Source organism: Macaca thibetana, chromosome 6, assembly GCF_024542745.1.
Source record: "Macaca thibetana thibetana isolate TM-01 chromosome 6, ASM2454274v1, whole genome shotgun sequence".
NCBI lineage: Eukaryota > Metazoa > Chordata > Mammalia > Primates > Cercopithecidae > Macaca > Macaca thibetana.
In genome coordinates, this window is record NC_065583.1 from 54,421,916 (window position 1) to 54,442,409 (window position 20,494).

Sequence of the window (20,494 nt, forward strand, 5' to 3'; positions counted from 1 at the left end):
TTTTTTTTTTTTTTTTTTTTTTGAGACAGAGTCTCGCTCTGTCACCCGGGCTGGAGTGCAGTGGCCAGATCTCAGCTCACTGCAAGCTCCGCCTCCCGGGTTCACACCATTCTCCTGCCTCAGCCTCCCAAGTAGCTGGGACTACAGGCACCCGCCACCTTGCCTGGCTAGTTTTTTGTATTTTTTTAGTAGAGACGGGGTTTCACCATGTTAGCCAGGATGGTCTCGATCTCCTGACCTCGTGATCCACCCGTCTCGGCCTCCCAAAGTGAATTTTCTCCCATTCTGTAGGTTGCCTGTTCACTCTGATGGTAGTTTCTTTTGCCATGCAGAAGCTCTTTAGTTTAATTAGATCCCATTTGTCTATTTTGGCTTTTGTTGCCATTGCTTTTGGTGTTTTAGTCATTAAGTCTTTGTCCATGCCTATGTCCTGAATGGTATTGCCTAGGTTTTCTTCTAGGGTTTTTATGGTTTTAGGTCTAACATTTAAGTCTTTAATCCATCTTGAATTTTTGTATAAGGTGTAAGGAAGTGATCCAGTTTCAGCTTTCTACATATGGCCAGCCAGTTTTCCCAACACCATTTATTAAATGTGGAATCCTTTCCCCATTTCTTGTTTTTGTCAGGTTTGTCAAAGATTAGATGGTTGTAGATGTGTGGTGTTATTTCTGAGGCCTCTGTTCTGTTCCATTGGCCTATATATCTGTTTTGCTACCAGTAGCATGCTGTTTTGGTTACTGTAGCTTTGTAGGATAGTTTGAAGTCAGGTAGTGTGATGCATCCAGCTTTGTTCCTTTGGCTTGAGATTGCCAGGACAATGCGGGCTCTTTTTTGGTTCCATATGAACTTTAAAGTAGTTTTTTTCCAATTCTGTGAAGAAGGTCATTGGCAGCTTGATGGGGATGGCATTGAATCTATAAATTATCTTAGGCAGTATGGCCATTTTCATGATATTGATTCTTCCTATCCATGAGCATGGAATGTTCTTTCATTTGTTTGTGTCCTCTTTTATTTTGTTGAGCAGTGGTTTGTAGTTCTCCTTAAAGAGGTCCTTCACATCCCTTGTAAGTTGGATTCCTAGGTATTTTGATCTCTTTGTAGCAATTGTGAATGGAAGCTCACTCATTATTTCGCTCTCTGTTTGTCTATTATTGGTGTATAGGAATGCTTGTGATTTTTGCACATTGATTTTGTATCCTAAAGCTTTGTTGTAGTTGTTTATCAGCTTAAGTAGATTTTGGGCTGAGATGATGGGGGTTTCTAAATATACAACCATGTCATCTGCAAACAGGGACAATTTGACTTCCTCCTAATTGAATACCCTTTATTTCTTTCTCTTGCCTGATTGCCCTGGCCAGAACTTCCAACACTGTGTTGAATAGGAGTGGTGAGAGAGGACATCCTTGTCTTGTGCCAGTTTTCAAAGGGAATGTTTCCAGCTTTTGCCCATTCAGTATGATATTGGCTGTGGGTTTGTCATAAATAGCTCTTATTATTTTGAGATACATCCCATCAATACCTAGTTTATTGAAAGTTTTTAGCATGAAGGACTGTTGAATTTTGTTAAAGGCCTTTTCTGCATCTATTGAGATAATCACGTGGTTTTTGCCATTGGTTCTGTTTATTTGATGGATTATGTTTATTGATTTGTGTATGTTGAACCAGACTTGAATCCCAGGGATGAAGCTGACTTGATCGTGGTGGATAAGCTTTTTGATGTGCTGCTGGATTTGGTTTGCCAGTATTTTATTGAGGATTTTTGCATCGATGTTCATCATGGATCTTGGTCTAAAATTCTCTTTTTTGTTGTGTCTCTGCCTAGCTTTGGTATCAGGATGATGCTGGCCTCATAAAATGAGTTAGGGAGGATTCCCTCTTTTTCTATTGATTGAAATAGTTTCAGAAGGAATGGTACCAGCTCCTCTTTGTACCTCTGGTAGAATTCAGCTGTAAATCCATCTGGTCCTGGACTTTTTTGGTTGGTAGGCTATTAATTACTGCCTCAACTTCAGAACCTGTTATTGGTCTATTCAGAGATTCAACTTCTTCCTGGTTTAGTCTTGGGAGGGTGTATGTATTCAGGAATTTATCCATTTCTTCTAGATTTTCTAGTTTATTTGCTTAAAGGTGTTTATAGTATTCTCTGATGGTAGTTAGTATTTCTATGGGATTGGTGGTGATATTCCCTTTGTCCTTTTTTATTGTGTCTATTTGATTCTTCTCTCTTTTCTTCTTTATTGGTCTTGCTAGTGGTCTATCAACTTTGTCCATCTTCTCAGAAAATCAGCTCCTGGATTCATTGATTTTTTGAAGGGTTTTTTGTGTCTCTATCTCCTTCAGTTCTGCTCTGATCTTAGTTATCTCTTGCCTTTTGCCAGCTTTTGAATTTGTTTGCTCCTGCTTCTCTAGTTCTTTTAATTGTGATGTTAGGGTGTCGATTTTAGATCTTTCCTGCTTTCTCTTGTTGGGCATTTAGTGCTATAAATTTCCCGTTACGCACTGCTTTAAATGTGTCTCAGAGATTCTGGTACATTGTGTCTTTGTTCTCATTGGTTTCAAAGAACATCTTTATTTCTGCCTTCATTTCATTATTTACCCAGTAGTCATTCAGGAGCAGGTTGTTCAGTTTCCATAGAGTTGTGAGATTTTGAGTGAGTTTCTTAATCCTGAGTTCTAATTTGATTGCACTGTGGTCTGAGACACAGTTTGTTGTGATTTCTATTCTTTTACATTTGCTGAGGAGTGCTTTACTTCCAACTATGTGGTCAATTTTGGAATAAGTGTGATGTGGTGCTGAGAAGAATGTATATTCTGTTGATTTGGGGTGGAGAGTTCTGTACATGTCTATTAGGTCTGCTTGGTGCAGAGCTGAGTTCAAGTCCTGGATATCCCTGTTAACCTTCTGTCTCGTTGATCTGTCTAATATTGACAGTGGGTTGTTAAAGTCTCCCATCATTATTGTGTGGGAGTCTAAGTCTCTTTGGAGGTCTCTAAGGACTTGTTTTATGGATATGGGTGCTCTTGTATTGGTGCATATATATTTAGGATAGTTAGCTCTTCTTACTGAATTGATCCCTTTACCATTATGTAATGGTCTTCTTTGTTTCTTTCGATCTTTGTTGGTTTAAAGTCTGTTTTATCAAAGACTAGGGTTGCAACCCCTGCTTTTTTTTTTTTTTTGCTTTGCTTTCCATTTGTTTGGTAGGTCTTCCTCCATCCCTTTATTTTGAGCCTATGTGTGTCTCTGCACGTGAGATGGGTCTCCTGAATACAGCACACTGATGGGTCTTAACTCTGTATCCAATTTGCCAGTCTGTGTCTTTTAATTGGGGCATTTAGCCCATTTGTATTTAAGGTTAATATTGTTATGTGTGAATTTGATCCTGTCATTATGTTAGCTGGGTACTTTGCCCATTAGTTGATGCAGTTTCTTCCTAGCATCAATGGCCTTTACAATTCGGTATGTTTCTGCAGTAGTTGGTACCAGTTGATCCTTTCCATGTTCAGTGCTTCCTTCAGGAGCTCTTGTAAGGCAGGCCTGATAGTGACAAAATCTCTCAGCATTTGCTTGTCTATAAAGGATTTTATTTCTCCACTTATGAAGCTTAGTTTGGCTGGATATGAAATTCTGAGTTGAAAATTCTTTCCTGCAAGAATGTTGAATATTGGCTCCCACTCTCTTCTGGCTTGTAGAGTTTCTACTGAGAGATCTGCTGTTAGTCTGATGGGCTTCCCTTTGTGGGTAACCTGACCTTTCTCTCTGGCTGCCCTTAACATTTTTTCTCTCATTTCAACCTTGGTGAATCTGACAATTATGTGTCTTGGGGTTGATCTTCTCAAGTAGTATCTTTGTGGTGTTCTCTGTATTTCCTGAATTTGAATGTTGGACTGCCTTGCTAGGTTGGGGAAGTTCTCCTGGATAATATACTGAAGAGTGTTTTCCAAGTTGGTTCCATTCTCCCTGCCACTTTCAGGTACACCAATCAAATGTAGATTTGGTCTTTTCACATAGTCCTGTATTTCTTGGAGGCTTAGTTTGTTTGTTTTTACTCTTTTTCTCTGAGCTTCTCTTCTCACTTTATTTCATTAATTTGATCTTCAATCACTGATACCCTTTATTCCACTTGATCGAATTGGCTGTTGAAGCTTGTGCATGTGTCACGTAGTTCTCATGCCATGGTTTTCAGCTCCACCAGATCATTTAAGGTCTTCTCTATACTGTTTATTCTAGTCAGCCATTCATCTAATCTTTTTTCAAGGTTTTTAGCTTCCTTGTGATGGGTTCAAACATCCTCCTTTAGCTTGGAGAAGTTCGTTATTACCAACTTTCTGAAGCCTACTTCTGTCAGCCTGTCAAAGTCATTCTCCATCCAGCTTTGTTCCATTGCTGGCGAAGAGCTGCGATCCTTTGGAGGAGAAGAGGCACTCTGGTTTTTAGAATTTTCAGCTTTTCTGCTCTTGTTTCTCCCCATCTTTGTGGTTTTATCTACCTTTGGTCTTTGATGTTGGTGACCTACAGATGGGTTTGGTATGGATGTCCTTTTTGTTGATGTTGATGCTATTCCTTTCTGTTTGTTAGTTTTCCTTCTAATAGGTCCCTCAGCTGCAGGTTCGTTGGAGTTTGCTGGAGGTCCACTCCAGACCCTGTTTGCCTGGATATCATCAGCAGAGGCTGCAGAACAGGAAATATTGCAGAATAGCAAATATTGCTGCCTGATCCTTCCTCTGGAAGCTTCATCCCCGAGGGTCACCCACCTTTATGAGGTGTCAGTTGGCCCCTACTGGGAGGTGTCTCCCAGTTAGGCTACACAGGAGGCAGTCTGTCCATTCTCTGAGCTCAAACACCATGCTGGGAGAACCAGTGCTCTCTTCAGAGTTGTCAGACAGGGACGTTTAAGTCTGCAGAAGTTTCTGCTGCCTTTTGTTCAGCTATGCTCTGCCCCCAGAGGTGGAGTCTACAGAGGCAACAGGCCTTGCTGACCTGCAGTGGGCTCCACCCAGTTCAAGCTTCCCCAGATGCTTTGTTTACCTACTTAAGCCTCAGCAATGTCAGACCCGCCTCCCCCTGCCATGCTGCTTCCTTGCAGGTCGATCTCAGACTGCTACACTAGCAGTGAGCAAGGCTCAGTGGGAGTGAGATCCACCGAGCCAGGCACAAGATATAATCTCCTGGTGTGCCATTTGCTAAGACCAATGGAAAAGCACAGTATTTGAGTGGGAGTGTCCCATTTTTCCAGGTACAGTCTGTCATGGCTTCCCTTGGCTAGGAAAGGGAAATTCCCCAACCCCTTGCTCTTTCCGGGTGAGGTGATGCCCCACCCTGCTTTGGCTCACCCTCTATGTGCTGCACCCACTGTCCAACCAGTCCCAGTGAGATGAACCAGGTACCTCAGTTGGAAATGCAGAAATCACCCATCTTCTACATCAATCACATTGGGAGCTGCAGACTGGTGCTGTTCCTATTCAGCCATCTTGGAACAGAATCTGTGTATGATTTTTTTTAATATGCTGTTGGATTTGGTTTGCTGGTATTTTGTTGAGGGTTTTTTTTTAATCTGTATTATTCAGGAATATTGGCCTATAGTTTTCTTTCCTTGTGGTGGTTTTGTCTGGCTTTGGTATCAGGGTAATGCTGGCCTGATGAAATGAGTTTGGAAGTATTCCTTCCTCTTCAATTTTTTGGAAGAGTTTGAGAAGAATTGACATTAATTCTTTAAATGTTTGGTAGAATTCAACAATGAAATCATCTGGTCCTGAGCTTTTCTTTGTCAGGAGGTTTTTGATTACTGATTCAATCTCCATAGTAGCTATAAGATTGTTCAGATTTCTGTCATGATTTAGCCTTGGTAGGTTGTATGTTTCTATGAATTTATCCATTTATTCTAGGTTATTCAGTTTTTTTGGTGTATAATTTTTCATAGTAGTGTCTTATAAATCTTTTCTTATTCATGTGGCATCAGTTGTAATATCTTTTTTTCATTTCTGATTTTATTTATTTGAGTCTACTCTCTTTTGTTCTTAGCCTAGCTAAAGGTTGTCCATTTTGTTTATCTTTTCAAAAATCCAACTCTTCATTTGCTGATATTTTTCTATTTCATTTATTTCTGCTCTAATCTTTCTTATTTCTTTCCTTCTGCTAACTTTGTGATTAGTTTTTTCTTCTTTTTCTAGTTACTTTAGGTATAAAGTTAGGTTGTTTATTTGAGAACTTTCTTCTTTTATAGTGCAGGTTTCTATTGCTTAAACTTCCCTCGTAGTATTGCTTTTGTTGTATCTCATAAGTTTTGGCATGTTGTGTTTTCATTTTCATTTGTCCCAAGGTATTTCTAATTTCCTTTTTTCTGTTTCCCCTTTGACCCAGTGATTGTTCAAGAGTGTGTTGATTCATTTTCATATTCCTGTGAATTTTCCCATTTTACTTGTGCTATTGATTTTAAGTTTCATTCCATCAGGGTCAGAAAATGATTTCGGTCTTCTTAAACTTGTCAAAACTGTGTTATGACCTGACATATAAGCTATCCTGGAGAATGTTCTATGTACTCTCAGAAGAATAGGTTCTTTTGTTGGGTGGAATGTTCTATATATGTCTATCAGATCCATTTGGCCTATAATGTTGTTCATGTCCTCCATTTCCTTATTGATAATCTGCCTGGATGTTCTATTATTGAAAATTGGGTAATGAAGTCTTTTACAATTATTGTATTGTTGTCTGCTTCTCCCTTCAGTTCTGACAATGTTTGCCACATATATTTAGGTGTTCTGATGCTAGATGCAAATGTATTTATTCCTGGTGGATTGAATATTTTATCATTATATAATGTCCTCCTTTGTCTCTTGTAATAGTTTTGACTTACAGTTTATTTTGACTGATGTAAGTATTGCCAACCCTGCTCTCCTTTGGTTACCATTTGTATACAATACCCTTTTCCATCTCCTTACTTTCAGCCTATGTGCATCTTTAAATCTAAAATGAGCTTCTTGTAGACAGCATATAGTTGGTCTTATTTTTAATCCATTCAGCTATTTTATGTCTTTTTATTAGAGAGTTTAATTCATTTACATTTAAAATAATTATTAATAAAGAAGAATTTACTATCACAATTTTGTTAATTGTTTTCTACCAGCCTTGTCGTTCTTCTAACCTGTCTTTTCCTTTCTTGCTGCCTTCCTTTATGTTTTACATTTCTTTTTTTTTTTTTCTTTTTGGTAGTGGTAGGCTTTGGTTCCTGTCTTCTTTTAGGTAACTTCTATTTTTTGTGTATGATTACTTTGGGACTTACATAAAATATCTTTTACGTGTAATATCTTATAACAGTCTGTTTTAAGCCAATAACAACTTAATCGTGTACCAAAACTCCATACTTTAATTTCTCCTCCCCTTACATACATTCAGTTTATGTTATTGTTGTCACATTTTATGTTATTTATATTGTGTATTTTAACATATTTTTAGTTATATTTATTTTTTATACTTTTGCCTTTAACTTTTGTGCTAGAATTAAAAGTGATTTTCCCACCACCATTACAGTAATGCAGTATTTGGTATTTGTCCATATATTTACCTCTACCAATGAGTTTCATACTTTCTTATGCTATCATACTTCTATTTGGCATCCTTTCATTTCAACTTTAGAACTCCCTTTAGCATTTCTTGTAAGGCATGTCTAGTGGTGATAAACTTCCTCAGGTCTTGTTTACCCCTGGAAAAACTGTCTTCACCAGACAAAGAAAAGCTGAGGATTTCCATCACACAGGTAATTTGTCTATGAGTTGTTGCTGAAATGATGTGTTTATAGGGGAAGACAGGTCCACGGCTTCCTACTCCACAATCTTGCTGACATCAGTTACTGTATATAGGTTTCTGAACAGCAGAAATATTGAAGGAAAAATAAATATTCTCTCCAAGAAACAAAAGGGAAAAAATGGAATTAGGTTAAGTAGCGATCGCTTAAAATTAATGTTTATATAATCATTATAGCCATGTTAAATTATCATTCATATTGAGAAAATCAATATTTACTTTTCAAAATAAAACAGTATGTTTGAAATGGGGAAAGCATGTTTAGTTGACCACAGATTTTTCTTGATATGCAATGCTATCCAGCTTCTCTTTCTTTTCCTCACTCCCTCTATGATTTTTTCCTCCATAAGGTCAACAAGAAAAACAAAAAAGAAAATAAGAATATGCTACAGCTATACTTTCCCAGTAAGGCTATGCTGGTTTTATTTGCATGGGTTTATAGTGAATGTTCCACTAATCAAATCAGAGTGCAGGCTTTCAAAACCTTTTATTTTTAAACTCTGAGCAGAGTAGTACATCAATTAATAAAAGAAGAGCCTTTTTAAAAATTACACAGTACATTTTAGTTTATAAAATGCTTTTATATTTTCTCATTTTGTCCTCAAACCAACTCAATTTAAATAGCTACTTCAAGTGTTCATTTCTAGCTTTTTCCTGCATGAAAATCATTCATTTACTTCTTTTGGTAATAGACCTCTCAATTTTCCTTTGATGAGGCACCTCCCTGCCATTTGCAGATAATTCGGGTAAGACTGACTTTATTCCATCCCCACATCCAAGTCTGGATATGTTTCTCAGGCTTGGGCAATCAGCGTAGTCCACTTTCTTGGCCACGGTGATTGTTGAGAGGCAAACACATGACTTAAATCAGTCCCATAGACTAAATTATGGGATTTTCCCAAAGTAGATACAAGAGGCAGGTCACAGAAAGAAAGTAAGAAGGTGCTAAAGACTACTGTGATCAAATTTACCATTTTTCGGCCGGGCGCGGTGGCTCAAGCCTGTAATCCCAGCACTTTGGGAGGCCGAGACGGGCGGATCACGAGGTTAGGAGATCGAGACCATCCTGGCGAACACGGTGAAACCCCGTCTCTACTAAAAAAAAATACAAAAAACTAGCCGGGTGTGGTGGCGGCGCCTGTAGTCCCAGCTACTCGGGAGGCTGAGTCAGGAGAATGGCGGGAACCCGGGGGGCGGAGCTTGCAGTGAGCTGAGATCTGGCCACTGCACTCCAGCCCGGGCGACAGAGCCAGACTCCGTCTCAAAAAAAAAAAAAATTTACCATTTTTCCAGGAGCCAGTACTCTGGACTTTGGGCCCATCCAGGGTAACCAGCCAGTTCAGTTGGCCTTGAACTGAGGCATCTCTTAGGAGTGTTTAAACCAGGAAAACCCTGGACAAATTGGGATAAATTGTTTACCCTACCAGTCACCACAGTGCCACATAAAGTAAGAGCTTCACAGCCTGGAAGGGAGATCAAAACGTGTCTTCCTTACCAAGGAAGACCAATGGTTATCACCGTCCCCTACTCCAAGAGAATAAGTATCCAAAGTGCCAGGCAGCAATTTTAGAGAAAATGAATCTAGCAGTGACCAGTTCCCTTATTCTATTAATTCCTTAAATGATTAGCAAAAAAAAAAAAAAAAAAAAAAAGTCTAAGATCATTTTTTAACAGCCTCATTTTTCAATTATCAAGTGCTAAATTAAAATGGAATGCAAACACTAAAATTTAACACACTGCTAAAAATGAACATGTCTAAAATATTAATAGCAACTCTAAATGATTTATAATGCCCTCTTGGGCATATCTGATGATTTACTGATGTCATTTTAGTGACTCCGTGGGTGACAGAGTCACCTCACTGTGTGTGTGCGCTCCGGTGGGTTTCTGGGCTAGTTATTCAGTAAACTACACACTCAGACCTTTGCTGCATGCACATCAGATGATAGGTGAAGTAGAAAAAGTAAAGATGTTAAATTTTTCCATAAATCAAAGAATCCTAGGGCTAAAAGGCTTTAAAAGTGGTTATTTCTTGTTTTCTCAACTTCATGCAGGGCCACGCCGGGGCTGTCTTCAATGGCTGTGAATTTCACAACCTCCTTTGTTGATTTATAATGTCAGTCTTTGTCGACAAGAAATTCTGCTTTGGAGCTAACCTTTACCCTTTCTGTATCAAGTAAAGCTTGTTTTCTGGAAAACAGCTCATAACATTTTTGGTAGTTAACTTCCTGTCTTTGACCTAATCATGCAGTTTTCAAACCTTTCTGTTCATCCCATAGACATGATTGCTCTGCTTTCCATGCTATGATTTGCTTCTAGTTTCTCTACAAGCTTCCCAGGACTCTCTCAGATTCTGCTACTCAAAATTTGCTCTCACTGAAATTGGATTTGTCTTTTTCTTCTTCCCTGGACACTTTCCTCCATCTCTCAATTGTTTCTCCCTTCCCAGAAACCTAAAGCTCTGATTCTGCCCTCTGGACAAACAGACCTTCTTTCCTTTCACCTTCCTTCCACTGTCAGCCATACACACCCAAGCAGTAGCCACACAGGCCTATGCTTCTGGGAAACTGCCCATGCTCAAAGTTACTATTCCATGGTGGGTGCAGTGGCGCACATCTGTAGTGCCAGTTACCTGGGAGCCTGAGATGGTAGGATCGCTTGAGCACAGGAGTTCGAGGCTGTAGTGTGCTATGATCACATCTGAGAAGAGCCACTGCACTCCCGCCTGGGTGATATAGCAAGAGATCCTTGCTCAAAACAAATAAATACAAGTTACCATTCTTTTCCCCCAACTGCCTCCCACTTCAAAATTCCAAACCCTTCAATATAGGGATGTATGGATATGGGAAGTTAGGAAGGCGGCTTTCTGAGAGCCCATCAAATTAAATCATGTTGACACTGCCTTTCTCCCTATTTGAAAGTGTAACCAAGACCCAGAACTCTGTGTAGTATTCATAAACTAGCAAAAACAAAAAATCTCATAGTCGTTTTGTCTATTTTTTTTACATATAATAAACTGAAGTTGTGGAGATAAATAACTTTCTTAAGGTCACAGAACTTGAAGGAATAGTACTAGGACTTGGATCAGTTGTCTCATTCCAGGGCCTACCTCCTTATCCATCATACCAGACCTATACATGTCTATGTAACAGTGGTATCTATGCCATTTGGCCTCTGCCACTGAGCAGCAGAGCATACAGCAAATGTTATATGTCCCCAAAGTTTTAAAGTCATGTCCCTGCTTAGAGCAGAGACAGCTATTGAATGCTTTATATATTTTTAATTGTATATCACACCCCTGGCCCTTAAAGTCAGTGACCCCTCCATGCCTTGTGCCTTCTCTTGCCCATCAAAGAAAGTCTTAAATTCTTGCCGGTGTCAAGCCAAAGGTTCAGATCATTCCCGAGTTGTAACACTCCCTCCCATCTTTTTTAATCCTGACCTTATTTGAGTTGAACCCATTTCACTGAGCTTAGAATCCTTGGTTCCTTATATTTTAGTTGATCTTCAGCTTTCCTGGTTGTTTTCTGTGGTAGCCCATGTTGCAGGCCCCCCTTCAAGAAAGAACATGTTGCGCAGGAGTGGAGTTAGCAGACAGTTCTAGCTGTTAACTCATTCAGGCCTGCTTCAGCTTTTGAGCCCACGTCAAACTCTTTTTGGGTGGCCCCCAGGCATAACCATCCACTAATGCTGACTCCTCTAATCAACAATCTGTGCTCAGAGCTCCCCAGTGGACTTGCAGAGACTTTGTCAGGTCAGTATCATGGTCTGATACAGAATCAAGATTGAGAATGTGCAGGAAGATAGGTGAACAAGCCATTTTTCTGTATTCAGTATGTGGTAAGTTAAACTTCTTTTAAAAGTAATTGAAAGGAATCTGGAATTAGGAAGGAGGAAGAAAGGAAGCAAGGAGTTTAACAAGAGAAGGAGAGGGAGAGGGAGAGGTTGGTTTGTCATGGAAGTATGAGCAATTCTCCCTAACTCCTGCAACACATCCTTGTGTCTAAACGCGTTTCCTGCACCTGGCGTAGATGGGAATTGCACATCTCCTGAGCCTTTGTTGCTTGGGAGTGATGAATGGCATGGTCTGACAGTGCCTCACATCCAATCCTTACCTTCCCCTTTTCTCTTCACAAATGTTACTCTTCAGTGCAATAAATCTATTGCATTCCTCATTCTGTCTCAGCACCTGGTCCCCAGAGGTCCCAACCAACACCTCCTACTACTCAAGTGAGAGCTCCCACTAACCCTAGTTCAAGTTACTTATCCTAACTGGTGCCTGGCTAGGCCTGGCTAGTACTCCCTAGACATCTATGACTAGCAAGGTGCTTAATTATACACCAGCACTCAAAAAACAGGTGCCTATTGAGTAACCATAGTATTTTCATGTCTTCATAAGCAGAATCATCTCTTCTAAATGTCCGAGATAAAGAAGAAATGTGGCAAATTTTAACATCATGCTTCTGTGTCTCCTATAGTTCCTATGGTGAGTTGTTTGTCAGAGTTTAAACTTCAGCAATTACATATAATGTCTTAGGATCATTGGGTGCTGCCTGTGTAATTATAGTGTTGTAACATAGTAAGGAAAAGCAAATGTTACCAAAAGAAGACCAGAAGTCACTACCCATGTCTGATGAAAAACATCTGTGACCCTGAGTCAGTGATATTAAACTGGAGTTCCAAAAGTAAGTCAAATACTAGATAAAGAAAAATAGTTGGACAAAAAATAGTACCTATCAGATAGGGTCATTGTTAAGATTAAACCCTGCTACTCAAAGGGTGGATACTGGACTAGCAGCAGGACCGTCATCTGGAAGCTTGTTAGAGGTGTGGAATCTTGAGCCCCATCTAAGACCTGGGGAATCAGAATCTACATTTTAACAAGATCTCCAGGTGATTTGTGTGCTCATAAAGGTTGAAAACCATGGAGTTGAGGATATAATGTACATCAAACACTTAATACAGTGGTTGGCATGTAGCAACCCACTCAATAGATACTACTTGTTATTGTTTTTGTTATTATAATTGTTAATTTCATTCTGAATCATCTTGGGAAGGCATATACTTAGGAACTTGAGCTTTCCAATCTGTAAAATGAAGATCATAATAATATTCAACTACCTGAGGACCAGATGAACTTCTAAAGCCCTTTCAAACTCTAGGAGACCTCTGTGATTTGCTCATGATGATATAATGGTGATGGTTAACATTTCAGCAGCATTAACTATGTGTCAAGCACGTGTTCTTAGTGCTTTACATGTATCATCTTTAATCATCCAATGATGCTATGAGATGAGTACTATTTTAATGCTTATTTTATAGATGAATAAAGTGAAGCATGGAGAAATTAAATAACTTGCTCAATAAAACACACAAGGATAGAGTCAGGATTTGAACTTTGGCAGTCTGGCATGACAAACCACTTTCTTAATGCTTTCCCTCTAGTCAGGCCATGAAAAAGAGACTTAAACTAAACTGACTCCAATACAACCAGTGCATTTAAGTGTAGCATTTAACACATCATGGCCACAGAAGTCAACATTCAGTCTATAGGTTCTCAAATCTGGCTGCACATTGCATGTTAGAGTACTTTTTAAAGAGTGGAGATTTTTAAAAATACAGACTTCTCAACTGTCATTCCCAGAAATTCTGTTTCAGTGGAAGAATGGCTCAAGCTTCTTATTTCTAAAAATTGAAGATAAATCTGATACAGAATCAAGACTGAGAATGTGCAGGAAGATAGGTGAAGAAGCCATTTTTCTGTATTCAGTATGTGGTAAGTTAAACTTCTTTTCAAAGCAATTGGAAGGAATCTGGAGGGGAGGGAGGGAGGGAAGGAGGAAGAAAGGAAGGAAGGAATTTAAAAAGAGAAGGAGAGGGAGAGATTGGTTTGTTATAGAAGTATGAGCAATTCTCCCTAATTCCTGCAACACATTCTTGTGTCTAAGTAGGTTTCCTGCACATGGCGTAGATGGGAATTGCACATCTCCTGAGCCTTTGTTGCCTGGGAGTGATGAATGGCATTGAGTAGGAACTGTCTTGGTACCACTCAGTGGAATCCATTTTCACTTGGACTCCACGAGGGACATATTTTTTCAGCAAAAAAGGAGGTGACTAGAACCCTTCACATCACCTAAGACAATAGTGAGAGGACTACACCACCTCTGGAAGAAAGAATGTGGATGCAAGACCGTGCTTAGATGAGAAGTATGGAGTGGAGGGGCTGCATGGATTCCGTAGTTAGTGCCCAAGTGCACAGGGAAAGTAGACCATCCGCATTTTCCAGAGCATTCCAGACACAAGTAGGTCTATAGAAACAGTCGATAAAGGCTATACTCAAAGCAAACTTTAGCCCTCAAATACATAGAGCCAGAGAAATGTCTGAAAATAGCAATATGGGCTCATCTCAGCACAAATAGCCTGGGACATTGAAGAGCATGGACTATTGACAAGAAAAAGGGGAAGCCAGGAGAACAGATATCCTAAGAGACAATGTTCCCTGAACCACTCATACAGAGGAGGAAACATTGAAAAAGGGTATCAAATTCCAGTTTATGATAGCTCATAGGTTGTTATCTACATTCATGCTGAAGTTGGGAACTAGTTTTAATTGCAGGGTTTGGATTCAATCATTCTCAACAAATCATTCTATTATCTTTGTAAAGCCTTTAGTTAAAGAGACCCTTGAGATTATCATACAGAGATACCTGGATACCTGGACCAAAGAGACCCATGCTGAACATTACAGTTAGGTTTGGGTGCCCAACTTGAGTAAACAGAAAAGCCTAGAAAGCACAACCTCAAACTTACTTTTGCTCTCAGTGTATAACCCATACATCACCATCCCTCAAAGCCTGTGGAAAGATAACTGGTTAGCAAATACGAAGAAAAATCACTCCTTCTGTGAATAGGGTATTTTGAATTGAAAAAGATGGCATAATGCACTAGACTACAACATACATTCATCCTAGATTTGAATGGAGTGAAATCAATAGCTGAAATTGAGGAGGCGTTTAGATTAAAAACAAGTGGATAATCTTTTATAAATAAAGCTTTAATTAACATTTATTCTTAAATAAAATATTATAAATTTCACTTTCATCGTTATTTAACATCCCAAAATTCCTCACGGATGCCCGAGTACAAGGGAGTAAGCACAGAGGTGAATAATTCATGCAGAATATAGAGCCATACATAAAAAGAGAAGAGCAGTTGATTGGTTTTTTTCCCAAGAAATTGTTAATGTTACATTATATTTTATTGAACCAGCCTCAAAAAATAACAGAGCCTGAACATTATTATTGCAGTTATTACCTTTCCTTTCCAAGTGCCATATCTTGTTCTCTCTTGAGTTGATACATTCTGATTACTTTTGCTTACTTTAGAGATTTCCTTTTTTTAGTGAAAAATGCTCCTCTAGAACCTCTCATATTTGAATTTCTTCAAGTTATAACCACTTGCTATCAAATTTAAATAATCTCCCATATCTTATTGGAATCAGTGTGTTCATTTCCAACCTACACCTTCTATTTAATACATGGAACTGTTCTGTAGTGCCCTTTTTCCTTCACTACAAAGGACAAATGTGTCTTTCATTAGTCACAGTCGTAGCTCCAGCCCCACATCGCCCAAGGAATCAGGACAGCTGACACAACGTCTGTGCAAATATGACTATGGCAGAATTGAGTGTGACTGAAAGATTCCGTGGGTCCAATTCACCTTGGATTAAGCTAGGGAACCAATTTCCAGGACCTTGAAAACAGCTGTCATGGAGCAGACAGGCCATTTAGCAACAGGCACAGATGTGGGGCCTGGCTTGGGCCATTTGCTTCTTTTCATTTCCAGAAAAGCTCCAGCAGCCCACCGTGCTCCACATTTCCTATCAGACTTATCATTGTTTGTTGAAACTGTGTTGCTCACCCTGGTGTGTGGATCTGATGATGCATCAAGTGTTTCTGTTTGCATGGGTTTTTTTTTTTGTGGTATTTTATGATTTGGGTTTTCTTGTTTTTGTTTGTTGTTGTTGTTGTTGTTGTTGTCATTTTATTTCTTGGTTGCTGTTCAGAGAAGCTAAGATCAGAGTTCTTTATGTTCGGCTTTAAGCTATTAGGCTCGTCTTTCCTGTCTTTTATCAAGAGTATAATTTTGCATGGAAGAAATATACAAATTGGATTAAAATGTATCTTTTTGAGTTGTAGAAACCAGCTTGGGTTCAACAGGGGCAACTTGAGGGGTGTGCTTTGGACATAGAAAAATCATGTCAAATCTAGGCTTCCCTGTTTGCCTCCTTTCTCTCCCATCCCCTCATCTTCAGCTGCTCGAAAAAATATTAAATTACAGGTAACCAGAGTTGCCAGTGTCAAGAGAAATTGAGAGAGAACATCAGTAAAATATGTGTAACCATTACATCTTATTTCACAGGCTGTATCTTGAGTAACAGCCAACCTCATTCCAGGAGGGTCCCCAGTGTAGTGTTCCAGCCCCCAGTGTCCATATTAACAGGAAATCAGTGCATCTCTTAGACCCCTTACACCTTTCATACATCTAATACTTCACGGATGCTCAGTAGTCTGAGAAGGGAGTCCTGCTAGTTCCTATCTCACTGTTTTGCTACTTTCGAGCCAACGTTCTCCCTTAAGGCTGGAGATTTTAGCAAGCATTAGAAAAGCTGACTGAGTTATGATGCACAGTCACACTAAAGGCATCTGAAGCCTAAGCAGCTTGGAAGTGACTTCTTCTGCACCAATCCTGCTGTTTCTCCTGGTGCTTAGATATAGTCCTAAGTGATCAGCTGAGGCGAGGCATCCACCCATTCACACCCTGCCCAGGCTACAGTGGTTTTTCCAGGTTCCATGCCTCAGAATTCCAATCCCTTAATGCTGAGCTCAGCCAAGAAGTTCCACATCAACCTTACTGGGCTTCTAGTTGCAGCTCTTTAGATTCACTCCACAGCCTCTTCGCCAGATCAGGAGTCCCACCCTGGAATCCTAGAATGTTGGTGTCAGGAACCTCATGGTCCCAAAATTACCTGCCCACCCCTTCTTTCTTTTTTTATTTATTTCTTTTTTTTTTTTTAGACAGAGTCTCCCTCTGTTGGCCAGGCTGGAGTGCAGTGGCATGATTTCGGCTCACTGTGACCTCTGCCTCCCGGGTTCAGGTGATTCTCCTGCCTCACCCTCCCAACTAATAGGGATTACAGGCATGCGCCACCACACCTCCTTCTTTCTATTTTCAGGCCCAAGCCTAGGGTCACATCCTACCACCTAATAAGTGAAATACTCTTCAGAGGAAGAAAACCCACTAACAACTGCTATTTGAGGATCTCTAACTCCTACACCCCACGGTCTGTTTAGATACAAGGCAGTCATCTGCTTTCATATATAATGTTTTCTTAAAAACATGTATAACAGTCAAATGTGATAATATTGAAAGATTTACTGGGATCAATGTCATATGCACAAAAATACATTTAATTATGTTGTTAATATACATTGTGGTGAAAGTGGTTGTTTCTGATGATAAGGAAATGGAGAGGGATGCAGTGAGGAAACACAAGCTGGTTTTCATAAGACAACAGAACTCTTTGACTCTTTAAAATATGACCTTTTGCCGGGCACAGTGGTTTACACTTGTCATCCCATCACTTTGGGAGGCCAAGGCAGGGGGATCACTTGAAGCCAGGAGTTCAAGACCAGCCTGGCCAACAAAGCGAGACTCCATCTCTATCAGAAATTTTTAAAATTAGCTGGGCACAGAGTCCCAGCTACTCAGGAGGCTGAAGTGGGAGGATCTCTTGCATACAGGAATCTGAGGCTACAGTGAGCTATGATTGTGCTACTGCACTCCAGCCTGGGCAACAGAGTGAAGCCCTGTCTGTAAAAACTAATAACACGTAAATAAAACATGATTATATAAAAACAAAAAAAATTAAGAATAAATACTACTTTGCGATAAAACAGAAAAGCTTTAGAGAGAAGAAGCAAATCATGTACATGGTCTCAAAATGGAATGGCTTTGGACTTCTCAGCAACAACGCTAGAAGCCAGAGACATTGGAGAAATGCTTTCTAATTTTTGAAGAAAATGGTTTCCAAATTAGAATTATATACCTGACCAAACTTATGTCTTACAGAAGGACAAGGACATCTTTAGGCATACAAGGGATATATTGGCCAAGTTAGTTTAGCAAGGCAGAAATTACTGTAGCCAGTTTAAGCCAAAAGGACTAGTTATGACATAGTGAGAGCTCAAGACTGAGGGAAGGAAACGGACTGTGCTTCCAGTTGTGACACCCAGCTCCACAGCACAACGCTGCTCAAACAAGCCATCAAACCAGGAGGCTACTGCCACCAGTGCCACTTCCAACCTATGGCCTCTGCCATCACCAGGAGGTTGACAAATCAGGTGCTACGGTCGCACATTTAGACTCCAGAGTCTTGCTGTACTGTCGGGCCCAGAACTGCACCAGTGAAGTAAGAACCTCAGACCCTGCCTTTTTCCCAAATAATTCAGTTCTGGACCCAGATTTTGAATCTGGCACAGATGCAGTTGACTGGTGGAATCAAAACCACATGTCTGCAATCTCACAACTGGAAAATGACCTGAAAAATCTTCTTTGCTGAGAATGCAGAATTTATAATGTGGGAAGCTGCTAAAACAATGTTCAGAAACTGGAGTCAGCCTGAATAACAACTGACCACTATGCATAGACATAAATTTTACCTCTTATGGACTCTCTTAGGACCCTATTACAAGATACTAGTTTCTTCACCAAACATGAGAATGAATCAAGAAAGAGGGAGATACAAAATTATGTAATTGGAAATCTAACATAAGGAGGCAGGCAAAGGAAATTTCCAAGATCCTGATGAAGGGAAGGTGTGAACAGAATGCAGCATGGAGCAGGAAGTTAGAGCCCGCACGGTGGTTGAGGAGGAATCGGAGAGATTGCCTGATGTGTTCAATTCTATTGAAAGTATCCTACAACTGTCAGAGAATTAAGATAGGCACATGATACACTGAACAACTTGGGGAACTGGGGGAAGGCAAGTATTAATCCTAAGAAAATCAAATGTTATATAAGAAAAGGAATATAATCTTAGTGTACTACATGTCTAAGGTGTGAATTGTATTCACGTGGACACAACGGTACAAACATGAAGTGCTAATAATGAAAACAACTATATTGAAACTATATTGGAAGAATGAAGAACATATATTGTTCAACTATATTGGAACTGAAGAAATGAAGAAAGGAGGGAAAGAGAATGTGTGGGAAGGCCAACATAGTGATCACCTGGGCTAGCTCCTCATTCTCCATGCGAGGAAGCCAAAGAAAATAGCCAACATTTTAAAATCAAGAAATAATAATAAAAGCATTTATTTAGAATGTGCAAGCAAATACCAGAAAAAAAAAGTAAAAATAAAAGTTGAAAAATTTTGCCTTAAGGGAGCAGAATTGTGGAGTAGAGACGGATTAGGGCTGTTATTTTTATTATAAGCCTGACAGTATTATTTCACTTTTAAAGTATATGTACACACGTGCACACACACACATTAATTAAAATAAAAAGTAAATGTAGAGAACAATATCTCTTGCTGTACCTTCATAGCCTTTCCCTCCCTAACACTCATCCATCTCCTGTCTGTTTCTTTCCTTTCTATGATATACCTGCTCATTCTATAAACCACTCTCTCATCCTGTCAAGATGAAAAACTACATTGGCCACTGGCTGCTTCTGAAAATCAACCCTAGAGAAACTATAGAAGCCAGAGGGAAACAGATATGAGAAACTAATAACAAATCATAAAATAAAATAAAACACTGTGAGAAGGCCCCAGGGGAGTCTGAAGACTTGGGATTGTTATACGTTGGGGGAGGGAAAAGAGAGAATTGCTTCAGCCTGGGGGAAAGGCAGCCAGAGGTAGGTACTAGAAGGAGGTCAAAGGGGAACAGCGTTTCTGTTTCTGTTCTGCCACGTGGACCATCACGGCCTGCCCAGTCACCACAGAGATTGGCACCAGCAGCCTAAGCTACAGGTGTCAGGAGGGTACTACAAGTGTGGTACCAAAGCCCTGCAGGAAGACGAGGGAATGAAAAGCAGGTGTTTGCCAACCAGTATCCTGGGCATTCACTGCTGTACTACTCTCATTTCAAACTCCCAGGGAACGTGAATGAAATCTATGCAGACTGCTTGTAGAGTTTAAATGTGAAACATGGACGAGAGACATTGTGCCCGGAATTGGTTCCTTCCGGTGGGTTCTTGGTCTCGCTGGCTTCAAGAATGAAGCTGTGGACCCTCGCGGTAAGTATTACAGTTCTTAAAGATGGTGTGTCCGGAGTTTGTTCCTTCAGATGTTCAGATATGTCCAGAGTTTCTTCCTTCTGGTGGGTTCGTGGTCTCGCTAACTTGAGGAGGGAAGCTGCAGACCTTCCCCCTGAGTGTTACAGCTTTTAAAGGTGGCGCGTCCGGAGTTGTCCGTTCTTCCTGGTGGGTTTGTGGTCTCACTGATTTCAGGAGTGAAGCCACAGACCTTTGCAGTGAGTGTTAGAGCTCTTAAAGGTGGTGCGTCCAGAGTCCTTCCTTCCTCCGGGTAGGTTCGTGGTCTCGCTGGCTTCAGGAGTGAAGGTGTAGACCTCAGTGGTGGGTGTTACAGCTCATAAAGGTAGTGCAGACCCAAAGAGTGAGCAGCA

At 40.1% G+C, this 20,494-nt stretch overlaps 2 protein-coding genes and 1 pseudogene across 2 annotated transcripts in view; 2 read left to right on the forward strand and 1 right to left on the reverse strand.

Moving 5' to 3' along the window:
- C6H5orf63 (chromosome 6 C5orf63 homolog) overlaps positions 1-20,494 on the forward strand; it is a 471,154-nt gene that overhangs the window by 326,390 nt on the left and 124,270 nt on the right. The window lies entirely within an intron of this gene.
- The window catches only part of MEGF10 (multiple EGF like domains 10), a 396,429-nt gene that overhangs the window by 273,487 nt on the left and 102,448 nt on the right, over positions 1-20,494 (reverse strand). The gene's annotated exons all lie outside the window — the stretch shown is intronic.
- The window catches only part of LOC126957008 (RNA-binding protein 15-like), a 66,400-nt pseudogene that overhangs the window by 33,885 nt on the left and 12,021 nt on the right, over positions 1-20,494 (forward strand).